The 21249-nt window shown below is 50.4% G+C and overlaps 1 non-coding gene across 1 annotated transcript; it reads right to left on the bottom strand.

Moving 5' to 3' along the window:
- Positions 1-19345: 19345 nt before the first annotated feature.
- On the bottom strand, positions 19346-19452 carry LOC125926084 (U6 spliceosomal RNA). Its single transcript, XR_007459006.1, has one exon. It is a non-coding gene; the product is annotated as a U6 spliceosomal RNA (small nuclear RNA).
- Between the last annotated feature and the right edge of the window lie 1797 nt (positions 19453-21249).

The raw sequence follows: 21249 nt of genomic DNA, 5'->3' as shown, positions 1-21249 counted from the left end.
TGATGCACTTCTTGTGTTCCTTCGATGGTGTCCATTCCTTCTGAAGAAAATCCAGACATCCTGGGCAGCCGGTCCCAACGTGATGTTACTTTTGCCCCTCTGATCTTTTACTACTCCCCAAACCCCCCCTACTCTGTAGCTCCTGTGGAGCTATTTTCGTTTCCCTAAGCATAATAATAGTAGCTACCTTTTTATCAAGGCCTTGCTTGGTGTTACAAACATTACATTATTTAATTAACATTTTTTTGATGTTTATTTTTGAAGGAGAGAGAGAGAGCACAAGCGGGAGAGGGGCAGAGAGAGAGGGAGACACAGAATTCGAAGCAGGCTCCAGACTCTGAGCTGTCAGCACAGAGCCCAATGCAGGGTTCGAACTCGTGAACCGCAAGATCATGACCTGAGCTGAAGTCGGACGCTTAACCGACTGAGCCACCCAGGCACCCCTTACATTATCTAATTTTTACAACAATGCCTTAAGGTAGGTGGTAAATTCTCCAATGGCTAAAGAAATTGAGGCTTTTGAGAGGTTAAGAAGCCTGCCCAAGGTCACAAAACTCTCTGACTCCAACTTTCAAGATCTTCAGCGGGTGCAGTATCTTCTTTAGCTTGCTACTATTGTCTCTGCCTGGAGTGCCTTTCTCTAAATCGCCTCCCGGGACAACTAGTCCTTTCTCTGAAGGCAGCTGAAGGTTATTCTATCAGGGAAACCTGCCATTATTTCTTGCCCTCCTACCAGGTTGAGTCAGTGGCTCTTTCAGGTCCCCATGGACCTTTCACTTTTTTGTTGGGGCACACGTCTCATGCCCCGCCTCGTGGCTGGGTATTTCCATATCTGTCTTCCTGAACTAGGCTCTGAACTCCCTTGATACTTACCTCTATGTTGCCCGGCCCCAGCAGGGCTCCTGGCAGACAGTAACCTTGGTGGTGGTAAAATTTTATTGACCATATCGAGGATGAGCACGTGAATGATTCTGTAGTTCAAGAGATTTTGCTCCAGATTTGCACCTAAGACCAAGAGAAGGGTGGCAGATGGCCCTGGGCCACCCAGACAAAGAGTATATCAATCCTAGACCTTCTTCCCTAGATGTCCTCTGCTCTGGCTTCCGGCGCTTACCTCCCACAGCTAGGGCACATCCCAGGGGGCAGGTCTGTGATACGACCTCAATTTATGGAGGGTTTTAATGGACACGGGGATATTACAGGGCCAGGATTAATTAATCAGAAAGTGTTTTAACTGACTTGTTTTCATCCCTTCGATGATGGGTAGCTTTATTTTTAAATTGTGTTTTTCTTCAAAGTAAACTCTACCCCCAACATGGGGCTCAAACTCAACCCCAAGTTGAAGAGTCACATGCTCTACCTACTGAACCAGACGGGTGTCCCAATGATGGAGAGCCTTATTTTTTTTTTAATGTTTGTTTTTGAGAGTGAGAGAGTAAGTGTGCAAGTGGAGGAGGGGAAAAGAGAGGGAGAGGATCCCAAGCAGGCTCTGCGCTGATAGCAGAGAGCCCGACATGGGGCTCAAACTCATGAACTTTGAGATCATGATCTGAGCCCAAGTCGCTTAAGTGACTGAGCCACCCAGGTGGCGCCCGTGTTCACCCTCTGGAAAGAAGAGACATCCTACCCTTGTGTGATTTCTAGTTCTGAGCCCCTGGTTCTTCGCATTCCAGAAAGCAACCCCCTCTCTGCATACACCATCTCCTTCTTATTTGGGGATTCACTTAAGAGTGTAAGGGGAAGTAGTTGGGGAAGGGGGCAGTTTTGACATTGGGCAGAATAATCCAGAAGAACCATCTCCTCTGCTAGAAGAGTGAAAAATAACACTCAGAGTAACTAACTTACCTGGAACATAAGGCTGTGTGTGACCCATGCTTCACTGAGGAAGGAGGAATAGTCTGCTCTGGTGTTTAAAATCATTATCCCCTTTGGGGCGCCTGGGTGGCTCAGTTGGTTAAGCGTCTGACTTGGACTTAGGTCATGATCTCACGGTTTGTGAGCTTGAGCCCTGCATTGGCCTCTGCGCTGCTGGTGCAGGGCCTGCTTGGGATTCTCGCTCTCTCCTCCCTCTCTCTCTGCCCCTCCCCCACTCATGCTTTTTCTCTCTCTCAAAATAAATAAACTTAAAAAAGTTATTCCCTTTGTATTTGAGAAGGAAAAAATCATTTTCAGACAAATTAGGAGATAGAAGAATGTAAAAAATGAAGTCCCCATAGTATTCATTAGTTCCTAGGATCTGATAAAATTCTGAGATTATTATTTGTGAATTTGTGGATTTCTTTTATATGCCAGACATGGTCCTGGAAACTTTAAAATGCCTCCCCTCCAGGAGTGTAAAATTATAGATAGGAAGTCCTTCTCTGCCCTCCTCCTCCTCATTCTATTATATTTAAGAGTTTTATTTGACTCCATTTTATTTTAATTTTTGTATTGTTTTGTTCATTGCATGGGGAATAAATAATTATAGTCCACTTAATCAGCTTCCTGGAGGAGCTGGCCTTCACTGGCTGTTTGGAGACCAGTTTTGTTTTTTTTAATTTTTAAAATTTACATCCAAATTAGTTAGCATATAGTGCAACAATGATTTCAGGAGTAGATTCCTTAATGCCCCTTCCCCATTTAGCCCATCCCTCATCCCACGACCCCTCCAGAGTCTCTGTTTTGTCCCCCTCCCTGTTTTTATATTATTTTTGCTTCCCTTCAGTTTTTTTAAATTTAAACCTAAGATATTACGTGGATTGTATGATTTTTTCTTTCCAAATAAAATTTTTTACTATTACATTTTAAAAATCACAGAACTCCAGGCTGAATATTATTAGACACACACACACACACACACACACACACACACAGTCACTAATTCCCAAAATCTGGCTGAGTTATGCCTTAGGGAAATTTTCCAGGGCAACCCCACACACCAAGCTGGGATAAATAGAAACACTGAAGTATTCTGGTTTCACCCACAGCTCCAGAGTGATCTTACACATAGACTATTTGTTGGTGGAGGGCATTTTTGCTGGGATAGAATCATGTTGGTGGCCATCACTGCCCTGGACTGTATGATTTTTAACGTTATTCATGTTTCATTTTATTTTATTTTATTTTTTTGCTCTATCTAATTAGAGTTAGTGTCTTCTGTATTAACATTTCCATGTGATACATGAAAGTCAAGTAGATTTTAGTATGAAATATATTAAGTAAAATTTAAAATACATTTGAGATTGGCATATCCAATCTCAATTCATCTCAATCTCAATTCATTCCTAGCCCCTCAAATGCACTCAGATCGCTTACACGTTCTTTGATATCCTTTGTTTCTTACTCAACAGCTAGCTACATGTGCTTCTTCCCAAAATGACTTTTACAACTCACAGAAAAATGTCAAAAGAGAAAATTTTTGCCTGACACGGGAAACATGTCATGACTAACATTTTCTGTGGACTTTTAAATCTTTTTTTTTAATTAAAAACAATTTTTTTAATGTTTATTTGTTTTTGAGACAGAGAGAGACAGAGCATGAACGGGGTGGGGGGGGGCAGAGAGAGAGGGAGACACAGAACAAGAAGCAGACTCCAGGCTCTGAGCCATCAGCCCAGAGCCCGACGCAGGGTTCGAACTCACGGACCGCGAGATCGTGACCTGAGCTGAAGTTGGACGCCCGACCGACTGAGCCACCCAGGCGCCCCGACTTTTGAGTCTTAAAATCAGAATAGAAGACGAAAGCTGAGACCTTCGGTGTCAGGCACTGCATATACGGACGTTTTTACAAGTGTTTGCTCAATGCCAGTCAGTAAAGCAGGTGTACTTCAGTGGAGAGTTTAATCCTTGTTTGCTTAGTTGTCAGGAACAATAGAAACCACTCGTGAAGGGGGATATGGATGTGTGCAGGGAAAAGGGGATGGGAACTATAGCTTCAGGGGTGAGTGTTTGTGTTCCACGTGTGTGAACAGAAAGCAGGAAACGGGAGCTGGCCAAGGCCTGCGGGTAAGATTGGCTGGCCTGTCTCCGGCTCTTTTCTATTTGCTCTGATGACAAGCAGAGCATTGAAAAGCTTTGTGCAGACAAAGACTTCACCAGAACCAAGGGGAATACAATCCAAGAGTTAGAAAGTGTAAGGGCTGGCAGACCCGTGAGATAGGGAGACCCAGAATGGGATTATTTAAGCAGAAGATAAGCCACCTGTTGGGTAGGATGCTGGGACTCCGCATCTCTGTTACCCGGGGAGAGGTGGGATGGCGTGGATGCTGGTCTTCCCTGTTCTGTTCTGTCTCCTACCTGTGGAAAACTAGAAAAAGGAAACGTCCAGGCAGCGCTGTGCATTGGAAGGTGGTGAAATCATGTAGCCAGGGAGTTACAGACTCTTTCTCCCTGGAGAACTCTTGGAATTAGTTAGGCAGCCCTCTGCCACCTTCATGGGTGCGAAGTGATACGGCATGGAGGCAGAGGGATCAGTTACCTTGATGGTCCCTACGGGAGAGCAGGCAAGTCAGTGATGGTGGTCTAAGACGACCAAGGGCTCATCTTTTTACAAGGACCAACGGTTGAAAAGCAAAGTTTTGATAATTGGCCGGGTGTGTGTGTGTCTTTCTCATTCTTTCGGTTTCCAGCTGAAGCCTGGGGGAATAAGCAGGAGGGATGCTGAGCTCCTGATTGGGTTTATAACCCAGACACTGCTGGCCCTGATGAATTAAAAGAACATTAAGGCCATAGCCAGGGACACCACATTTTTCATTTAACCAAATTGATTGCAGCGTTGACTCTCTAAGTAGTCTGGAAAGGCAGGCTGGCTTCCTCTGCCCTCAGGCTCCCAGGTGTGCTTAGGGGAACTTGGAGGCAGCAGATTGAGCTCAAGCCCAAGACTGGTGGACAGTGGCACCAGGTAGCTTGGCTGGGTTCTGTGTGAGGAGCTCTCTCTCTGGCCTCCCTCTGCATGAATGTCCTGATTCATTGTCATAAGGAGCAAACTGAGCCCCTCTGACTTATGAAGCAACAAGTCCTGGGATACACCTGGCTAAGGTGGGACCGAGCATCCTCTCTGAATCCTCTCTGAAAGTGTCGGGCGGCAGCTGGATGATTGTTACTAGTCTGGTTTAGTCCCGCATAGATTCAGACTCAACTCCCCACTTCCTCCTCTGCCCCTTGTTGCAGATGCTGAGCAGGGATGACCTCCCCTTTGGTGACAGCCACTGCCCCTTTGAGGCGAGGTGGCTGGTGGCGGTCTCCATGATCTACCTAGTGAGAGAGACACAGAGCACAAGCAGGGGTGGGGCAGAGAGCGAGGGGGACACAGAATCTGAAGCAGGCTCCAGGCTGTCAGCACAGAACCCGACGCGGGACTCGAACTCACCAATCGGGAGATCATGACCCGAGCCCAAGTCCGGCGTTCAACCGACTGAGCCACCCAGGCGCCCCAATGATCTACTTGGTATTATCGGCAAAGTGATCTGGAAGAGCGCCCTCCACCGCTGCTTCTCTCCACCTCCAAGCTTGAAATCCTATTTCCTCTTTGCAGTCCTCCTTTTGGCTTCCGCTCTCTCACCTAGTCTTTCACTGGGTAAATGTGAGTTGATCCGTCAGGCTGGATCCTGAGGGGGAGCCTCTCCCGGCATCCAGGGAGAGAGGCAGGGTGCTACTGTCCTATTACAAAGTTGACTTCACAGAATGGAAATTCAAATTGTGCTGTAAGCAATTTCTGAGGCCATACCCCCCGCCCCCGGGCAGCCCTGGTGTCTCCGCGGTAGGCGAGGAAGGGCTCCGCCGCGGACTTGCGGCTCTTCTCCCCGGGCTCTTCAGTGCCACCACCTACTGTATAAGCTGCGGCTTCTCGGCCAAAGTACCATCCAGGGGCCGTTTCCATTGCAAACTGCTCACGATACCCACCTTAAAGGGATGTCTTAAGCATTAAGAAACCAGCATGTGTGGAAAACCGTGTCGTTTAATAAATGGGAGTTTCCTCTCCACCTCCTGCCAGACTCTCCCCCCTCCTCCCATTTTCCTTGCCGCCTCCCCAGGCTTCCTCCCACCCCACCCCCCTCTTCTATTTTCCACCTGTAACTTCTCCCAAACATGCCCCTCTTCCACATCAACGCTTTAGGCTCAGAAGCCTCTGCCCTCCAGGTGGCCTTACTTGGAGGACGGCGTGGGGAGAGGGGCTCGGAGATCCCAAATGCCTACGGGGGCTCCTGAGGCCAATAATGGAGCCTTGAGCCGCAGTTGGGCTCCGGAGGTTGGGAGAGGGAGCTGGCTCAGGGGTGGCAGCCCATCTCGGGTGGGGACGATGACGTCCCGCACTGGGTCCGACTCTCCCCGACCGGGAGCAGCAGCCGTGACCTTGAGCGGGAGGCGGGGGCGCGGAGGGGACCAGTCCCCGCAGGTCCGCCCCGCCCCGGCCCGGCCGGCCCCGCCCCCCGCGCTCCCGCGTCTCCTCCCCTCACTGCAGCGCTCGCCGCGCTCGCCCAGCCATCAGCGGCCTCCCGCCGCCGCCTCGGCGCAGACTGCTAAGCTCAGCAAGTCTTGCGGCAAAGGCACTTCGGACCGAGTTGGGGCCGGCGCGGAGCGGGGACTCCGGGCCCCGGGGGAACGGACGCCCCTGCTGCACCGTGGCCGGCGCCGCGCCCTCGCAGCCCTCCGCCCCCTCACTTCGGAGACCCGGGTTCCCTCCTGCTTGGCCGCTCCCGGTAAGTCCGTGCCCCCCCCACCCCTCCGTGCCCGTGGGGGGGCACCGACTCCCCCTCCAAAGTTTCTCTGCCTGGGGCGGGTTTTCCGCTCCTGGGCCGAGGGGCCGCGGGGTGGGACCTGGCTCCCGGGGGTGGGGGGAGGGTGGGGTCCGGGAAGTTCGGGGCCAAAAGGGGGCCGGGCTCCCGCACCGTCCTTCCGGGGGAGTTTGGACGCGTCCAGGTGGAAGGTTCGTTTTGGGAAGCTGGCCCCGAGGGGCGAGGAGCCGGCTGCTCTGCGGGTTTGGGGCGGGAGGAGGGAGCAGCTTTCCTCCCTGGGGCTCGGGGGGATGAGGTGCGGAGGGCTGCGGCCGGACGACGTCCCCGGAGCCCTCGGGCTCTGCGACCCCGTCGCTTCTGGACGTCCCCATCTACCCCCCGCCATGGCCGCCGGGGGCGTCTCCAATCCAGCTTCTTTAGCCCCCGCCTCACGCCTCGGGGACCCCCCCCCTCCCCGGCTCCGCCGTCGTGGGAAGGGGAAGGAGGGTCTGTGGGCTTTGGAGGCAGAGACCCTGGCTGGGGAGCGGGTGGGGGGACAGACTACAGGGACTTTCTGGAAGGGAGGGTCGAGAGGAACTGGGACAGGGACGCGAGAGGGGGATGGGAGCACCCCTCGCCTCTCTCCAAATCTCATGACTCAGCACGACCTAGGACGTCCCGTCCCTGCTTCAGCCCTCCTCCCCAGGGCTGGGCTCCTAGACCCAGAAAGTGCAGACAACCCCAGCCGGCTATTCTGGACTCCTTCATTTACCTTCCCGATTTGGGGTCGCCCCTTCCCCTGCCTCTGTTCAGGCCCACGTCTCTCAGGACACGGGGGCTTTTTTTTTTTTTTTTTTTTTTTTTAACTAACAAGAGAGAGGATTTATCCTTCTACCCCATTATCTCAGTCTCTCCCCCATTCTCTTTTCCCCCTTTTCATTCCCACATTCCACAAGTGCCTCCCGGACACCCCAGCCCGTGGCGTGGGGGTGGGAGGGTCTCGGAAGCCCTGTGTCTCCCTCTGCAGCATCCTCCCCCTCTTCACTGTAAGGTAGAGAAGTAAGTGTTCTGGCTGCTCTCTCCTGTGGCAGCAGAAAGGAGCGCAAGGACAGAAGCGGTGGTCCAGGAGGGGGCGCTGCAGTGGGGAGACAACGGCAGAGGCCTGATGGGGTGGGTGGTGGGTGGACCCAGATAGGAATGGGGTGGGCAGGGGGATAAGGAAGTCCTTAGGCTCCTAGGCTCTGTGTACCCAGAGAGACGGGAAGGTGGGCCAAGGTCTGACCTGGAGAGCTGGAGGGTGCCCCTCCTCCTCTCCCGCTGCGGCTGCCCTGAGGGGGTCCCCCGTGTGTAATAATTATCCTCAACCTGAGCCGTCCAGCTCTTGGTAACCTGGGCACTTCATCAAGAGGATGTGACCGTGAGGAGAAGGATAGCCCATAATCTTTCTAAGTCGTCTCCCCCTGCTTAGGTACAAGTGCTGACTTTGGGCTGCTAGAAACATCTCTGTGTCCACCAGAAGTGCCAAAAGTAGAGCCGTGTCCTGTGCCCCTAAGACAAGGCCGGAGGGGCAGGTGGGAGGGGCAGGGTGGTTCTGATGCAGTGGGACGTGCCTGGTGAGCAGTGGCCTGGCAGGCACTGCCAGCTGCAGCCTGTGTCAGGGCCCCAGAGGTGAGTCAGCGTCAGGGGTCCACACCAGGCAAATTGAGGCCTGGGCCAGGGAGCCCAGCCCCAACCCTGCTTCTCTTCCCCATGACCCTGGGAATGACTAGTGCCAGCTGAACCCTCAGTCCTGGGCTTCTCTCCTTGGTGCAGCCAGCCGCTGTCCTGCTTGGCACTTAGATCACTGGCTTCATCCTCTAGGACACCCCTGGGGGGGGACTTGCTTTTTCTGGGGACCTCTTGGGCTGGACCCAGGCCCACTCTCCATGCCTTGCCCAAGGAGGAGCTGAGGAGCTTCTGGAAAGCTAAGAAAGGGGAAGGCAGAGATAAGTGTTCTATTTCCAGAGTCACATAGACCTGACTTGCTGTCTCTAGTAGGAAGAGACTCGAGGTCATTCTCCCTTTCACCCTCGGTCAACTTCCAGGCAGATGTAACAGGAATGTCCCTGGCACTGCAGAGAACTGGGGTGGGTGGGCTTTGGGGGTGGCTGGAGAATCCTCTTCCCTCCTCTCCCTCAGCCAGTATTCCCCAACCCCAGGCAAGCCTGATATCGAAGGACCCATTGCCTCTACCTGGACTCTGTCCTCTCTCAGCTGAGTCTCCTCTTTTCTCCACTGACCCTGTAGAGTCTGTGCAGCCCTCTCAGGAGAGTAGATTGAGGGGCAGCAGGTGGTCTGGGATCCAGGGTGTGGGAGGGACAGTGAGGATGGAGGGGGAGGACGTTGGGGCTCAGTGGGCTAGAAGAGCGACTCGTTGTCCCCTTCCTTGGACAGAAACATCCTCAGGGATAGTCAAAAGCTGTGGACGGTAGAAATGCTGTTTCACTTGGCTTTGGGATTTGGGCTTTCCTAATCTCAGTTCTAGCTGAAGCTGGATTGTTTTTCTTGAGCGACACACACAAAAGGTTCAGGTTGATGGAGATGATTTTTGAGAACTGAAGTGGCAGTCCAAAGGGAACTATAGACAGTGTTCACTCAGTACAGGGTAGTGGTTAAGATAGGAGGCAGCAAACCAACAGGCTTGGGTTCATAATCCTAATTACAAAGTGTGTGCCTTTATTAATTCATATTTAATATTTATTAAATAGATATTTATTGGGGGGCAACAGATATTTATTGGGGAGCACCTACTATGTGAGCACCTACTATGTGCATTGTTTTAGTCACTGTGGATACAGCAGCGAACAGACCACAGTCCCTGCCCTTGTGGATTTTGCATTCCAGCCAGCCTAGGCAAATTGCTTGGCTACTGTGAGCATCAGTTTCTTTTTTCTTTTTTTCTCTTCATTTTTTTAGTAATCTCTACACCCAACACTTGAACTTACGACCCTGAGATCAAGAGTCACGTGCTCTACCGACTGAGCCAGCCAGATGCCCCTGAGCCTCAGTTTCTACATTCATTCAACTGTTAGCTTTTGAGAGTCTACTCTGTGCCAGGGGTATGTTAGGCACTGGAGATTCAGTTGGGAACAAAACAGACCTGGTTTCTGCCCTCATGGCACTTACAGTGGAGTGAATGACACACAGAATTAAACAGACGTATAATTCATCACAACTGCAACAGCTGTTAGGAGGACATACAGGGTGGTTCAAGACCGTGCAGTGGAGTGACGTGACCAGGTCTGAAAGGTTTCATCTGTAAATCAGAGGTAATAATACTTACCCCACAGGGTGGTAAGCATTCAATAAATGATAACAATTAATAGGGCCCACTGGACAGATACAACCCTAAATTCTGTACCTGAATAATCATCATACATGCAACAAGTTGATTATCCTTCCTCCACTAGGTCAGAGAAGCCAGTCCTAGGTTCTCATGAGAACGGGGAGTCTGTGATGGATAGTATAGTTTAGTGAAATGTCAAGTCACAGAGCCAGTATAGTGACTCTAGCCAGATTGCCTGGGTCCCTCCTGCTTTTGTCACTCGTCCTGACTTTGGGCAAGTTAACCGAATTCTGCTTTTCAGTCTGCCCATCTGTAGAGTGGAGGTAAAATTCCTACCTATGACATAGGTTGTATTTGGTGAGGATTAAATGAATTAATTCCTGTCAAGGGTTTAAAACAGCGCCTACCACATGGTCAAGGCCATGTAAGTGTTTTCCATCGTTATGATGTCACCTACGGGCCCTCCTAGCCCTTTCGCTGCCCACAGACAAGACTCTTCCTTGGGTTTCCCCACTGGAGGAAACGCTTTCCACCTCTGTTAATCTTAAAAACTCAAAGGAATGAGCTGCTATAACTTCTTCTGTGGCCATTCCAGCATTTCTTCCCTCTGACTTTCAGGCAGTTTTTTATGCCTGACGAAGCTGTATTTTGTCAAAGCTTCATTTCTGGGAAGGACTTGTCTCAGCAGTACTTCCTTTTCATCCCTGGAACTGATAGTTCAGGGTAGTAGCCAGAGTGATGGGTATATTTGGATCTGGGCCTAGAGGACCTGACCACTCATTTGCGAGTTGGCTGCGGGGAGCACCTGGCTGCCAGCCCTTCTTCTCCCCCCACCCCCCAACACAAAGAAGTCTCAGCTTCAGGAAGGGGTCTAAAATTAAACATCAGGAAGGATGCCCCAAATACATGGTATGCAAGAGAGGTTCTAAAAGCTTCCTCCCTGGATAATTTCCAGACTAGGACAGACTTCCCCACCTGTCTGGTCAAGAGACCATATGACTGAATGCCAGGGATGGGGAGGTTGAATTCTTAGGGAAGTAGGCTATGAGTTGCTCATTCTGTTATAATAGTCACTGAAACTCAGAGGGTTTGGTGCCACCAGGCATCTCCCAAATTGGGGGTCAGGAACAAGAAACGAAGAGGACAGCCCTGCTGTCATAAAGTCAGAAGAGGCCCTTTTTTGACCATTTCGTCCAGGGCCTCAGGATTTCAGCGTTTGCTATAGGCAACACTCACCAGCAGGTGTAAGAAATGGCATAGCCAGAATGTACCGACTGGGCACCAAGCAACACTGCCGTCACTCACCAAGCCTGCTTCTTTTTCAAGCTCCCCCCTTCAGTTCCCCTTTCTGTAATGAAGCTTTTCTGTCTCTCATCACTGCGGGCCTTAGTACCACAGAGGCCTCACAGCAGCCCTCATGGTCCCATTTTATAATAAAGAGGCAAAGGCCCGGAGAAGTTATGTGACTGGTTTAAAATCTTGCACCATCAAGAGGTAAGAGCAAGGTCTCGAACCCAGATCGTAGACTTTGGGGGTCTTTCCAGGCCACTGTAGCTAATTGGTCAAAGCTTCTCCCCAGTGAGCCTCCCCTCCCCAGTTCCCTCTCACCAGCTCTGTCTAGAGTGTGGAACTGGCCAACATGGTCAGGGGTCCTCAGTGTCATCAGTGCTTTGAGTATAAGCAGGGAACCAGTAATTAAAATCAGGTAGCAGACTTTTACAAAATCAGGCAGTGATCCTTTGGAGAAATGGAATCAGCTCTCCCTCTCTGGTGTTGGGTTTCCTTGGGACTTGCCGTAAGGGCTTAGGCATCTTCAGGAGCACCTGCTCTGAAGCGAGGAGGAAAGAACCATCGTGGGTGGAGTAGAGCAAATGATGGGGCACTTGGGGAATCTGCCCCCAGCCTCAGACAGCCTTATCTGAATGGGGTGCTGGCATAATCGGCACCCAAAGCCTCTGCAAGTTCCCATTTTGGTAGAGTTTTCTTCCGAAGCCCAGCAAGACATAGGCTTGTGTACATGTGTGCGTGTCTAGTTGGTATCTGACTGCTTCTCTTCTTCAGAGAGTCCAGGATTGAGAAGTCAAGACCCCCATGGACTTAGAGCCCAGCACTCAACCCTCGCATAGAGGGGCAACTGGAGTCCAAGCACTGTCTGAGCCAGAGCACATTGTTCCTGATTTCCTCCTCTCCTCCTTTTCCTTCCACTTCCAATTCAGATGGACTCAGCACCTGTTCTGTAAGAAGCACAAGGGATTAAAAAGGGAGGTCAGAAGAACCACATATCTTCCATCAGCCTGGGAGCTCCCCAAAGTCAGAGCATGGGGCTCCTCCTCTACTGGGTCCCCCCACTTTACACCTAGAGTGGAGCTCTGTTGCCAGGGTCATTTGTGATGGCTGGGTGCACGGTGACTGGGCTCCCAGAGCTCCCCAGCCCCAGGATAGCTGCCTGGCCAGGACCAGATTTCCCTCAGCCCTTGGGGCCTTCTTCACTTCCTCCCTCTGCAAAGAAACCGAGAAACCCAAGGGGTTCATCACTGGACGGTCTGGGACTAGGGTAGGGCAGTAGCTGAGCAGCGAGTCAGGGAGGCTCCCCTGAGGCATTTGTGAGGACCAGGTGCCTCTGGGTGGGACAAGGAGTCCTCAGGCCATGGAGACCCCTGGCAGGGCTTCCCATAACTGGGTTGATGCCGAAGCTCTGGAATTTAGCGATTAGAGAACATTGCAGTTGGAGGTGACATTCACCCATTACAATTATTCCATACTTACTGTTGAACGTAACTGTGAGCTTGGCAGTAGGGAGCCGGGGGAAAACTGAAAAGAATGGAGGAATGGGACAAGGGGGCCTCTTAGCTGGAGGATGGGGGTGGGGCGGGGAGAAACTTAACCCTTTCCATGCCAGGCCGACTGAGGAGATGACCTGGAGGGGAGACGAAGTGGGGTCGAGGCCCAACAGCCCACTGCAGATGCAGGAGGTGACTGCAGCCAAATCAAGGAGGCTCACCCCTGCTTTCTACATGATCCTTTAGTATCTTGTTCCCCGAAGTGATTGGGGAAGAAGCTTTTATGCTATTTATAGAAAGGAATTCCTCTCTGATGTCTAACCTTAGCTTTTCCTGCTTTAGCCCAACTTCATATCCCCTGACTCCTCCTTGGAGAGGAGGAGACCCTGACAGGTGGCATGAGGGTGTTCTGGGGAGAGGGCATGGGCTACCGGTGGTAGAGGTCCCCGAGCCCCCTCTTTGTCTCTCATCTGCTATGTTTATTTGGAGAAAAGCATGCTTAGTAAACACATACCCCTTTATCCCTATCCTCCTTGGGGCTGCTTGGCTCTCCATTTTCATTGTTAGCCATGGATCCCTTATTGTACCAACTGACATGGATCAAAGTCACAGGCCCAATGAGGGGGGTCTGAGATTAGATGCCAGAACCTTTGGGTTCCTGTGGTCCACCCTGTCTGAGGAATGTGTAGAGGATGAACAAGAGGCTAGTGGTTAAGTGCTCTGAGATCCTGGGGAAGCAGACCTGGGGGCTGAAATCCAGCCTCACCACTAGGAGCCAAGGAAAATTAGAAGTAAACCCCAGGAAACACAGGGTGGCTGCGGCTGGGATTGGGGTTAGCAGGAAACTTGGAGTTAATTGAGGGGAGGTAAGAGGGCTCCCTCTCCCAGTTTGACTCTCCCATGAGGAGGAAAAGGCATCACTTTAATAAGGCTGCCCTGGTTCCAGATCAATCCTGGCATTGCAGGAGGCAAATGGGGGAAGCACAACGGAGAAATTGGATTAGCTCTTTGATGCTGAGAACTGCACTTGCTGCTGTAGGAGGCAGGGGAGAAGCGAAGGCTGAGCCTGCGATTGTTAGCTCAGCCCCCCAGGGTCAAGGGCTTCCCAGGGAGACCCCGGCCCCCAGCTCCTGCTGGTGGAAGAGTAGCAGAGGTACCCAGGGGTAACAGACAGTAACAGAGCCAGATCATCACCCCTGCAGAGGCTGGGAGGTGTCCTCAGCCTTCCCCGGGGATAAAGACGGTGAGCCCCCAAGGTATGGGAAGGAGAGGTGAGGGGGGAGGTGGAGAGAAGATGCCCAACACCCCCTGGGTCCATGGCCCACAGTTGCTTGTTCTGCAGGGCATAACCGAAACGGCATGTGTGTGGCAGGGAGTCATATAGCCTAGGTTTAGGTCACACCTGCCACGTTCTGCCTGTGTCTGGGCAAGTTCCTTAAACTGTCTGAGTTTCAGGGTTCTCATCTGAAAATGGAGACAGTAACACACAAGGGATATGGCCCATGGGAAGATTGCACGAGATGTCCTAGAACAGCCGTTCTCAAAGTGATCTGTGGACCCCTGGGAGCCCCCAAGAATTGTTCAGGGGGAGCCATAACGTCCAAACTGTTTTCAGAATAACCCTAAGGTAGTTTGCCGTTTTTAACGTGTTGACAGTGATGGTCCTAAAGCAATGGGTTGAACTGCTCGTACCTCAGTGTGGATCAAGGTCGGGCACCAAACCGTTCTAACCAATGGATTCTTCTGCATCGCACAACTGCTAAATAAATAAATAGATAAATAAATGCCAGTTCCACTTAAGACTTCCTTTAATGAAGTAGCAAAGATTATAAATTTTTATTAAATCTTCACTCTTGAGTGCACATCTTTTTAATGTTCTTTGTGAAGAAATGAGAAGGGTGCAGAAAGCCCCTCTCGTTGTAGAGCTTGTGATATTTCACCTCCTTTGTAGATGACAACAGTGAGTCTCAGAAAGGTGAAGTAAATGTCCCCAAGGTCACACTGCTAGTGGGCAGCAGAGTCCACATCCAGACTCTGTCCCCAGTGCCACAGCCCCCTAGGCTGCACAACTGTGGACGGGGGTGGGGGGCGGTCAGGCTGGACTGTGATAGATGCCTGCACAGGACTATTCACAGTCCTCTATGTAGAACTGGTCGTGCTGGTAGCGTCTGGGCACTCGTTCTGTCCACACAGCTCTGGGGATGCAGAGGAAACCTGGATCTCAGTCCCTCCCAGAAGTAAAATCTCACAAATGAGGACTGGCAGTGCTTCCCTATCTTGTGTAGGGGACTTAAAGCCCCTATTGGACAGGCCCTCCAAGGACCACCTGGTGGGAAGGAAAATCAGTCCTTAACAGGAACCCCTAAGAGTGAGGAAGTTCTTTGTGTCTAGCCATATTCTTCCTGCTGTTCTGAGTACCCGTTTCCTCTTATAATTCATCCTTCGCTGCCTCCTGCCAGGTGAGTCTGGGGCTCCATGTATACAGTCCGGCAGCCACAGAGAAGCTGCAAGCTGGGAGCAGAGTTACAGGCTCTGTCTTCCTGGACAACTGTCTGTTGTAATTAAGAGTTAGCACCCTGATCTTAGAGGCCAGGAGGTAACTGCTTCTCCCTCAGGAAGAACAGGCAGCCTTCATTGTCTCTTCCGTGGCTTTTGTGGCTTGGGCACTGAGAGAATGTGGTTGGTTCATCCTGGGAGGACAAGTGGAGGGCAGGGCAGGGAGGCTCTGGAGGACAGTGGAATAGCCACCTTCAGACGAGGTCAGGTGTCTGCACATGTACATCTGGCCCAACAGGGAACACTCGTCTCTCAGCTCTTCAGCAGCCACATGGCTGGGTAATTGATTATCCTGGCACATAGCTCCTTTCCCGGCTCAGCCATCCTGCGCTGCCCATCATAGACCAGGAATGGGGAAAGACAGAGACATAGTAAAAGATGGAAGCCTCCCTGATGAGAGGGTCACCTGAGCAGTTTGTCCTTTCCTGGGAGGGGGAGAGCATTGAGACCCTGGACACTGTCCTATGGGGTCATTGAGCTAAAACAGGATTGGGTCCCTGATTCTCCACTCTCACAGTCCCACGAATGTATTTTTCTCCCTCTGGCTCTTCCTCTCTACCCAGGAGATGTATTGGAAACCGACCCTGGGCTTGGCGGCCCGTGGGCAGGGAGAACTCAACAGTAAATTTGGAAGTTCACAGACACAGGATAGGGCAGCTTCCATAGGGCAGGTTGGCACCCCCCAGGACTCTCAGTTTGGGACACAGAGCTCTGGCCTTTAGCAAGCTAGGTGGATTCCCAAAACAGCCCCTCCCAGGGTCCATCCCATCACCCTACTTTCAGAGAGCATTTCTTGCTTGTCTCTTGTCTGGGGATTGTGACACCCCAGAGCACTTGGCTCAGAGGAGGGAAGATTCACAACTTCACATAAACACACAGATGCAAACCTACCACACATACACACAGCTCTTGGCAGGTTGCCTGTGGGCAGTGGGGCCTCCCTCTCACATTCCTTGGAAATTGAGAATGAAATTGGATCTGAGACCAATCTTCAGGTTGGAGAAGACTTCTCCAGCTGACATGTGGTCTCTCTTTCCCACCACATGCCACTTCCCTTCTTGGCTCAGAAGTGCTCTGGGCAGGGTCCTAGGCTGGGGTCTGGCTTGGGGGCATGGCCACTGTGTGGTCTCCTTGCAGACTTTGGACCCATGGTTTCTCCTATAACTATTGCTGCCTTTCCAGGCCCTGTGACAGCTGCCATCTGTGATTAGGAGCTAATGCAGGTGAAGCCTGCTTGGCTGTGACTGTTAGCTTAGACCTTTCTGGAGGCAGCATTGATGGGAGACTGTGGTGCTCAGAAGCAGGAGACTTGGTGGAAGGTGAATGAGACAGTGTGTCTGGGGCCAGGGATTAGGGCACCTGTCACCGCCCTAGTGACAGAAGTGATGTGGGGGAGGTGGGGGCGGGGAGAGAGATAGATAAGAGAGCATATAGACTCATTAAATACTTTCACTAATGATTTTAGGTGAAGGGCTCACCTAAAGCAAAGGGCTGCTTCAAGTGTACGTACCCCATAGTGATAAGACTCTTTTCTATGTCCCAATTCTCTAGAGAAGGAAAAGTTGTGACATTGCCTCCCTCAGTGTTAGAGCCAGGGCAAGAAGCTGGGACCCCTAGCATTGCAGGGGTCACATAGGTCACCCCTCCACAGGCTCCCATTCATTCATTTATTTATTCATTCACTCATTTGTGCAACAACCATTCGTGTGCAAGGCTGCAGTGGTGATAAAGACAGGGCAGACACAGTCCCTGCCCTCATGACCTTTATAGTCTGAGGGAAGAAGGACACTGAAGACAAGAAACACACAATTGATTATTGAATTACAATTATGATAATTGATGTGAAGTAAAAAAGAACTCAACGCTCCTAGAGTTTATTACGGGGGCATCTAGCAGGGTGGGAATAGTGGGTATGTGGCCACCATGATTCATGAACTGTGGAGGAGCCATAGGCACTTCTGGGCCTTCTCTTGGGACTTCAGGTCACTCCCTGGCATTGCCAGGGAGCTGGGAGGCAGGCTCTGCGTTGTGAAGGGCAAAAGAGAGTCTAACTCTGGCTCTAATTCCCCTGGTGACCCTGAGTTTGTCATTTTTCTCTCTTTGTATTTGTTCATTCCTCTGTAAAGTGGAGATATTTGACTAGAAATCCCTGCAGTCCCTTCTTAGGGTCCCAGAAAAGCATTAGAGGTTTTCAAAGGCCAAACTATAGTTCTTCCTCTGCAGACTGAGAAAGGAATTCAGGAACAGGGATGAGACAGCTCCTTGGCCACTGATTCCAGCGATCAGCAGAGAGACAGAGAACAAGCCCAGAGCCAGGGGACCATGGTTCTTTGACATCACTAATGGAGGAGTGAGCATGACAGGTGTGTCCCCAGAGTGGTTGGAATCAGGGATGGAGATATAAGAGAAGGTCGCTGTCATTTCACCAAGGGTAGGACTAGAGCAGGGTTGGAAACTGAAGCAAGCAGGGTTTAGTAAGTTTGACATTAGGCAGCACTTTCTTGCTGGCTGCACTGAGATGTGGTAGGCAATCAAGGGGATGAAGAGAGAGTGTCAGAGAGATGTTCCAGAAAAGCAGGGAAAAAGCTTTTCTGAGGGAGTGTTTGTGTGGAGGTGGAGGCAGGAGTAGATAGATGACCTTACGAGGTCTCTCCCTCAGACAAGTCCATGGATCTTTTCTTCCGTTGCCACTGATGTCAGCACTGTCTGGATGTCTGTGAGAGGAAGATGTCAGGTCTTCTTGGAAATGAGTTTTTGAGCATAAACTATCCTCAGTTCACATCTCTCAATGACACATGTAGCTAACTGCAATTGTCACACTCAATCAAATCGAGCCCAATTACACCTTTGCTCTCTTGTCCTGCTGTAATATAAATATGGCTTCTGAGAAGTGTATTAGTTGCTGGCAATATGAGGCTGGGTTTGGGGGCTAAGGAAAGCTAGGTGCTTCATGTTTCAGACCCAGAAGCAAGGACTGGAGATGAGCTCCTTGAGGGCATGGGATTGGCTTTCTCAGAGGACCCTGCGGTAGTCCTGTCTCTAAAAACAGGAGATGGATCAGATGCCATCTCCAGGATTCTTTGTGTCCTTGGGCTTTTTTGTTGTTATTACCCATGGTCACAGGCTCTCCATGTGTATGTAGGTAGGGGGAGTATTGCAGTCATCCATGTGTCTGCCTGCAGATTACAAAAGGTCCAATGAAACCCTGCCCCCCACTCCCAGTGAGGAAGATGCTTTGCATCTTTAATGATTCATGATGTCAGAAAGGCAATCTAGAACATGAAGGATTTCAGGTAGATACAAAGAGGAATTTCTGAACAGTAAATGTGGTTAGACACTGTGACAGAAGAGCAAACAGATGGTGAGATCTCCAAAGAGAAGACAGTCTCTGTGGTGCCTGTGGCTCAGTTGGTTAAGCATCTGACTCCTGATTTCAGCTCACGTCCTGATCTCGGTTCATGGGGCTGAGCCCCATGTCGGGTTCTATGTTGACAGTGCGCAGCTTGCTTGGGATTCTCTCTCTGCCCCTCCCCCACTCTCTAAATAAATGAATAAATAACCATTAAAAAAAGAAGAAAGTCTGGGACAGGGTAGATATTTATAAAGGATAGATTGACCACCAAGATTCTCTCTATCCCAGGGTTTATGAGCGTGGATATAGACATGCTGGAAAGAGTTGACTGTGTGCACAGTTGTTATAGTTGACTTGTATTCAATGAGTGCATCACAGCATGGGAGGAAAAGAGGAAGAGGAGGAGTAGGGTGGGGAGGAGGAAGAGGAACAGAGTAATGCTGGACATAATAGGGCTTGGGAGAGTGAAAGTCTCTTCTTTATCAGTGTTAGGATGACGTCTCTGAGATGAGGGATGGTGTGTGTGTGTGTGTGTGTGTGTGTGTGTGTGTGTGTGTGTGTATGTGTGTGAGTGTGAACTCAGCATCAGGAGACTTCCCTTATGAGAGTCAAACCTGCAGCAGAGTATACAGATGTCTGCTACCATGTGGGCTGTCCATGGAATTTGCATGTCATTCTTGTGCAGGGGCCATGCTAATCTTCTCTGTATCATTCCCATTTTAGTATATGTGCTGCCAAAGTGAGCACATGGGCTGTCCATTTAAATTCAGGGTGCTGTGCATCCCTTGCTAAAACAGCTTCTTTGTTTGTTTTGTTTTAAGTAGGCTCTGTGTCCAATGCTGGGCTTCAACTCATGACTCCTGAGATCAAGAGTTGCATGCTCTACTGACTGAACCAGCCAGGTGCCCCTAAAACAGCTCCTTGTATGTGATCCATTCACACATGCTGAACATTTGCTTTGCCAACAAGCCACTATCACTTAGCCTCAATACTGAAGAGAGTAAAGATCTAGGGATCTTGTGAAGAACATGGCTTCCAGATTTTTTCAATATGGACTCCAGTTTGGGACTCAGGCTAGACTCAGCTCCTTTTTAACACAATCCTGACAGCTTTTTTAATTACACACACACACACACACACACACACACACACGCACATCCCTCCCTCCCCCACTTGACTCCAAGAACCACAGAAGGATCACAGTCATAATTCTGGACTTTGGAGGTATGACCTTGAAAAATCCTGATGCCCAGCCTCCAGGCTTATGGCAGAACCTTTCAAAATCACCCCACATCTTCTAAAGTTTCTCCTATTAATCCACATAGTCTCCAAATTTCTCTTGGCCTTCCCTTTGGTGACTTCCTTCTTAGAAAGTTTCCCCATGGAAACTTTGAAGCTGACCAGTATAGTCATGGTTTTGTTTTTTGTTTTTTTGTTTTTTTTTCTCTCACTTTTAGCTTCTCTGAAAGGACCTGTATCTCAGTGTCTTAAAGTCAGGGGGCCATACCCTGTTCAAGGGTAGGGATAGTACACTGCCCCCTTTCCCACGCTCATATGCCTGTTTATGCCTTTAGAATTAGTCTCTGACTCCTTCATGTAAATGGTCTCCTGGATTATATTATCAACTTCCTCCCAAATCCCCCATATCACCTTTACAATGCTAGAGGCATGTCAACAATGCTTCTTGGCTGCTTGAGAGGGGAGTTTCAGCACCACGGACAGAGCACTGCACTTGTGCGTGCTCTCTCTCCAGACTGGATGGTCACAGGCTAAGTCCTGACTTTCCAATTTTGGAGATAGAGGCTGGGATGAGAAGATAATTGGTGTTGTGAAGAATTGTTATCACTTTTTATTGACTGCAAGACCCTGGCCAAGCCACCTCTTCTTCCTGAATCCCACTTTTTACTCTATAAAATGAGAGGAATGAATTCCAAATATGCTATGAGCCTGAGTGTCTATAATCATCTTTCACAAGAGGTCTTTAAAAGTAGCTTTGACACACATGACCTAGGTTAGGGGAGGTCCAGTTTAGCTTGTAGGTTATAGAAATACATGACCTCGGGTCTTGGAATCCACTGAGTCTCCCAAACTCAGTGACTGGCATCTCCCTCCAGCTTGCTGAAATGTTTAGCACAGGGGCATCTTCCCTGTAATATTTGTTATTCCAGATACCTCATTGCCCACTCCACTCATAGGCAAAATCTTTCCTGGGTTGGTGGGAAGGGAGGGCTTTTGTGGCATGGTGCAGTCTGTTACATGAAACTTAACTGAAGATAGAGTACTGCCATGAAGCTGGAGCTGATTAGGCATCCCTGGAGGGGAGGGGCTATGTAGGAATGAGAGTGAAGAATCTAGTCTTCTCTGCACTGGCAGCTCAGCAGGGTGTTAGAACTGAGCCCCTCCCTCACTTGTGGGAGCTGCAGTGGGAGTTCTTCTTACAACAGGAGGAATGGCTGCATAGATTGGCACGGGGCCCAGTGTGGGGGTAGGGTGGGCAGAGACTGGAGGCTCTTCAGAGCCCTGAGGGCTGGGGGAGTCTGCCTG

This window comes from Panthera uncia, chromosome F1 (genome assembly GCF_023721935.1).
Source record: "Panthera uncia isolate 11264 chromosome F1, Puncia_PCG_1.0, whole genome shotgun sequence".
NCBI lineage: Eukaryota > Metazoa > Chordata > Mammalia > Carnivora > Felidae > Panthera > Panthera uncia.
Note: the sequence above shows the minus strand (reverse complement) of the source record. Positions and strands in the feature narration are given on the sequence as shown.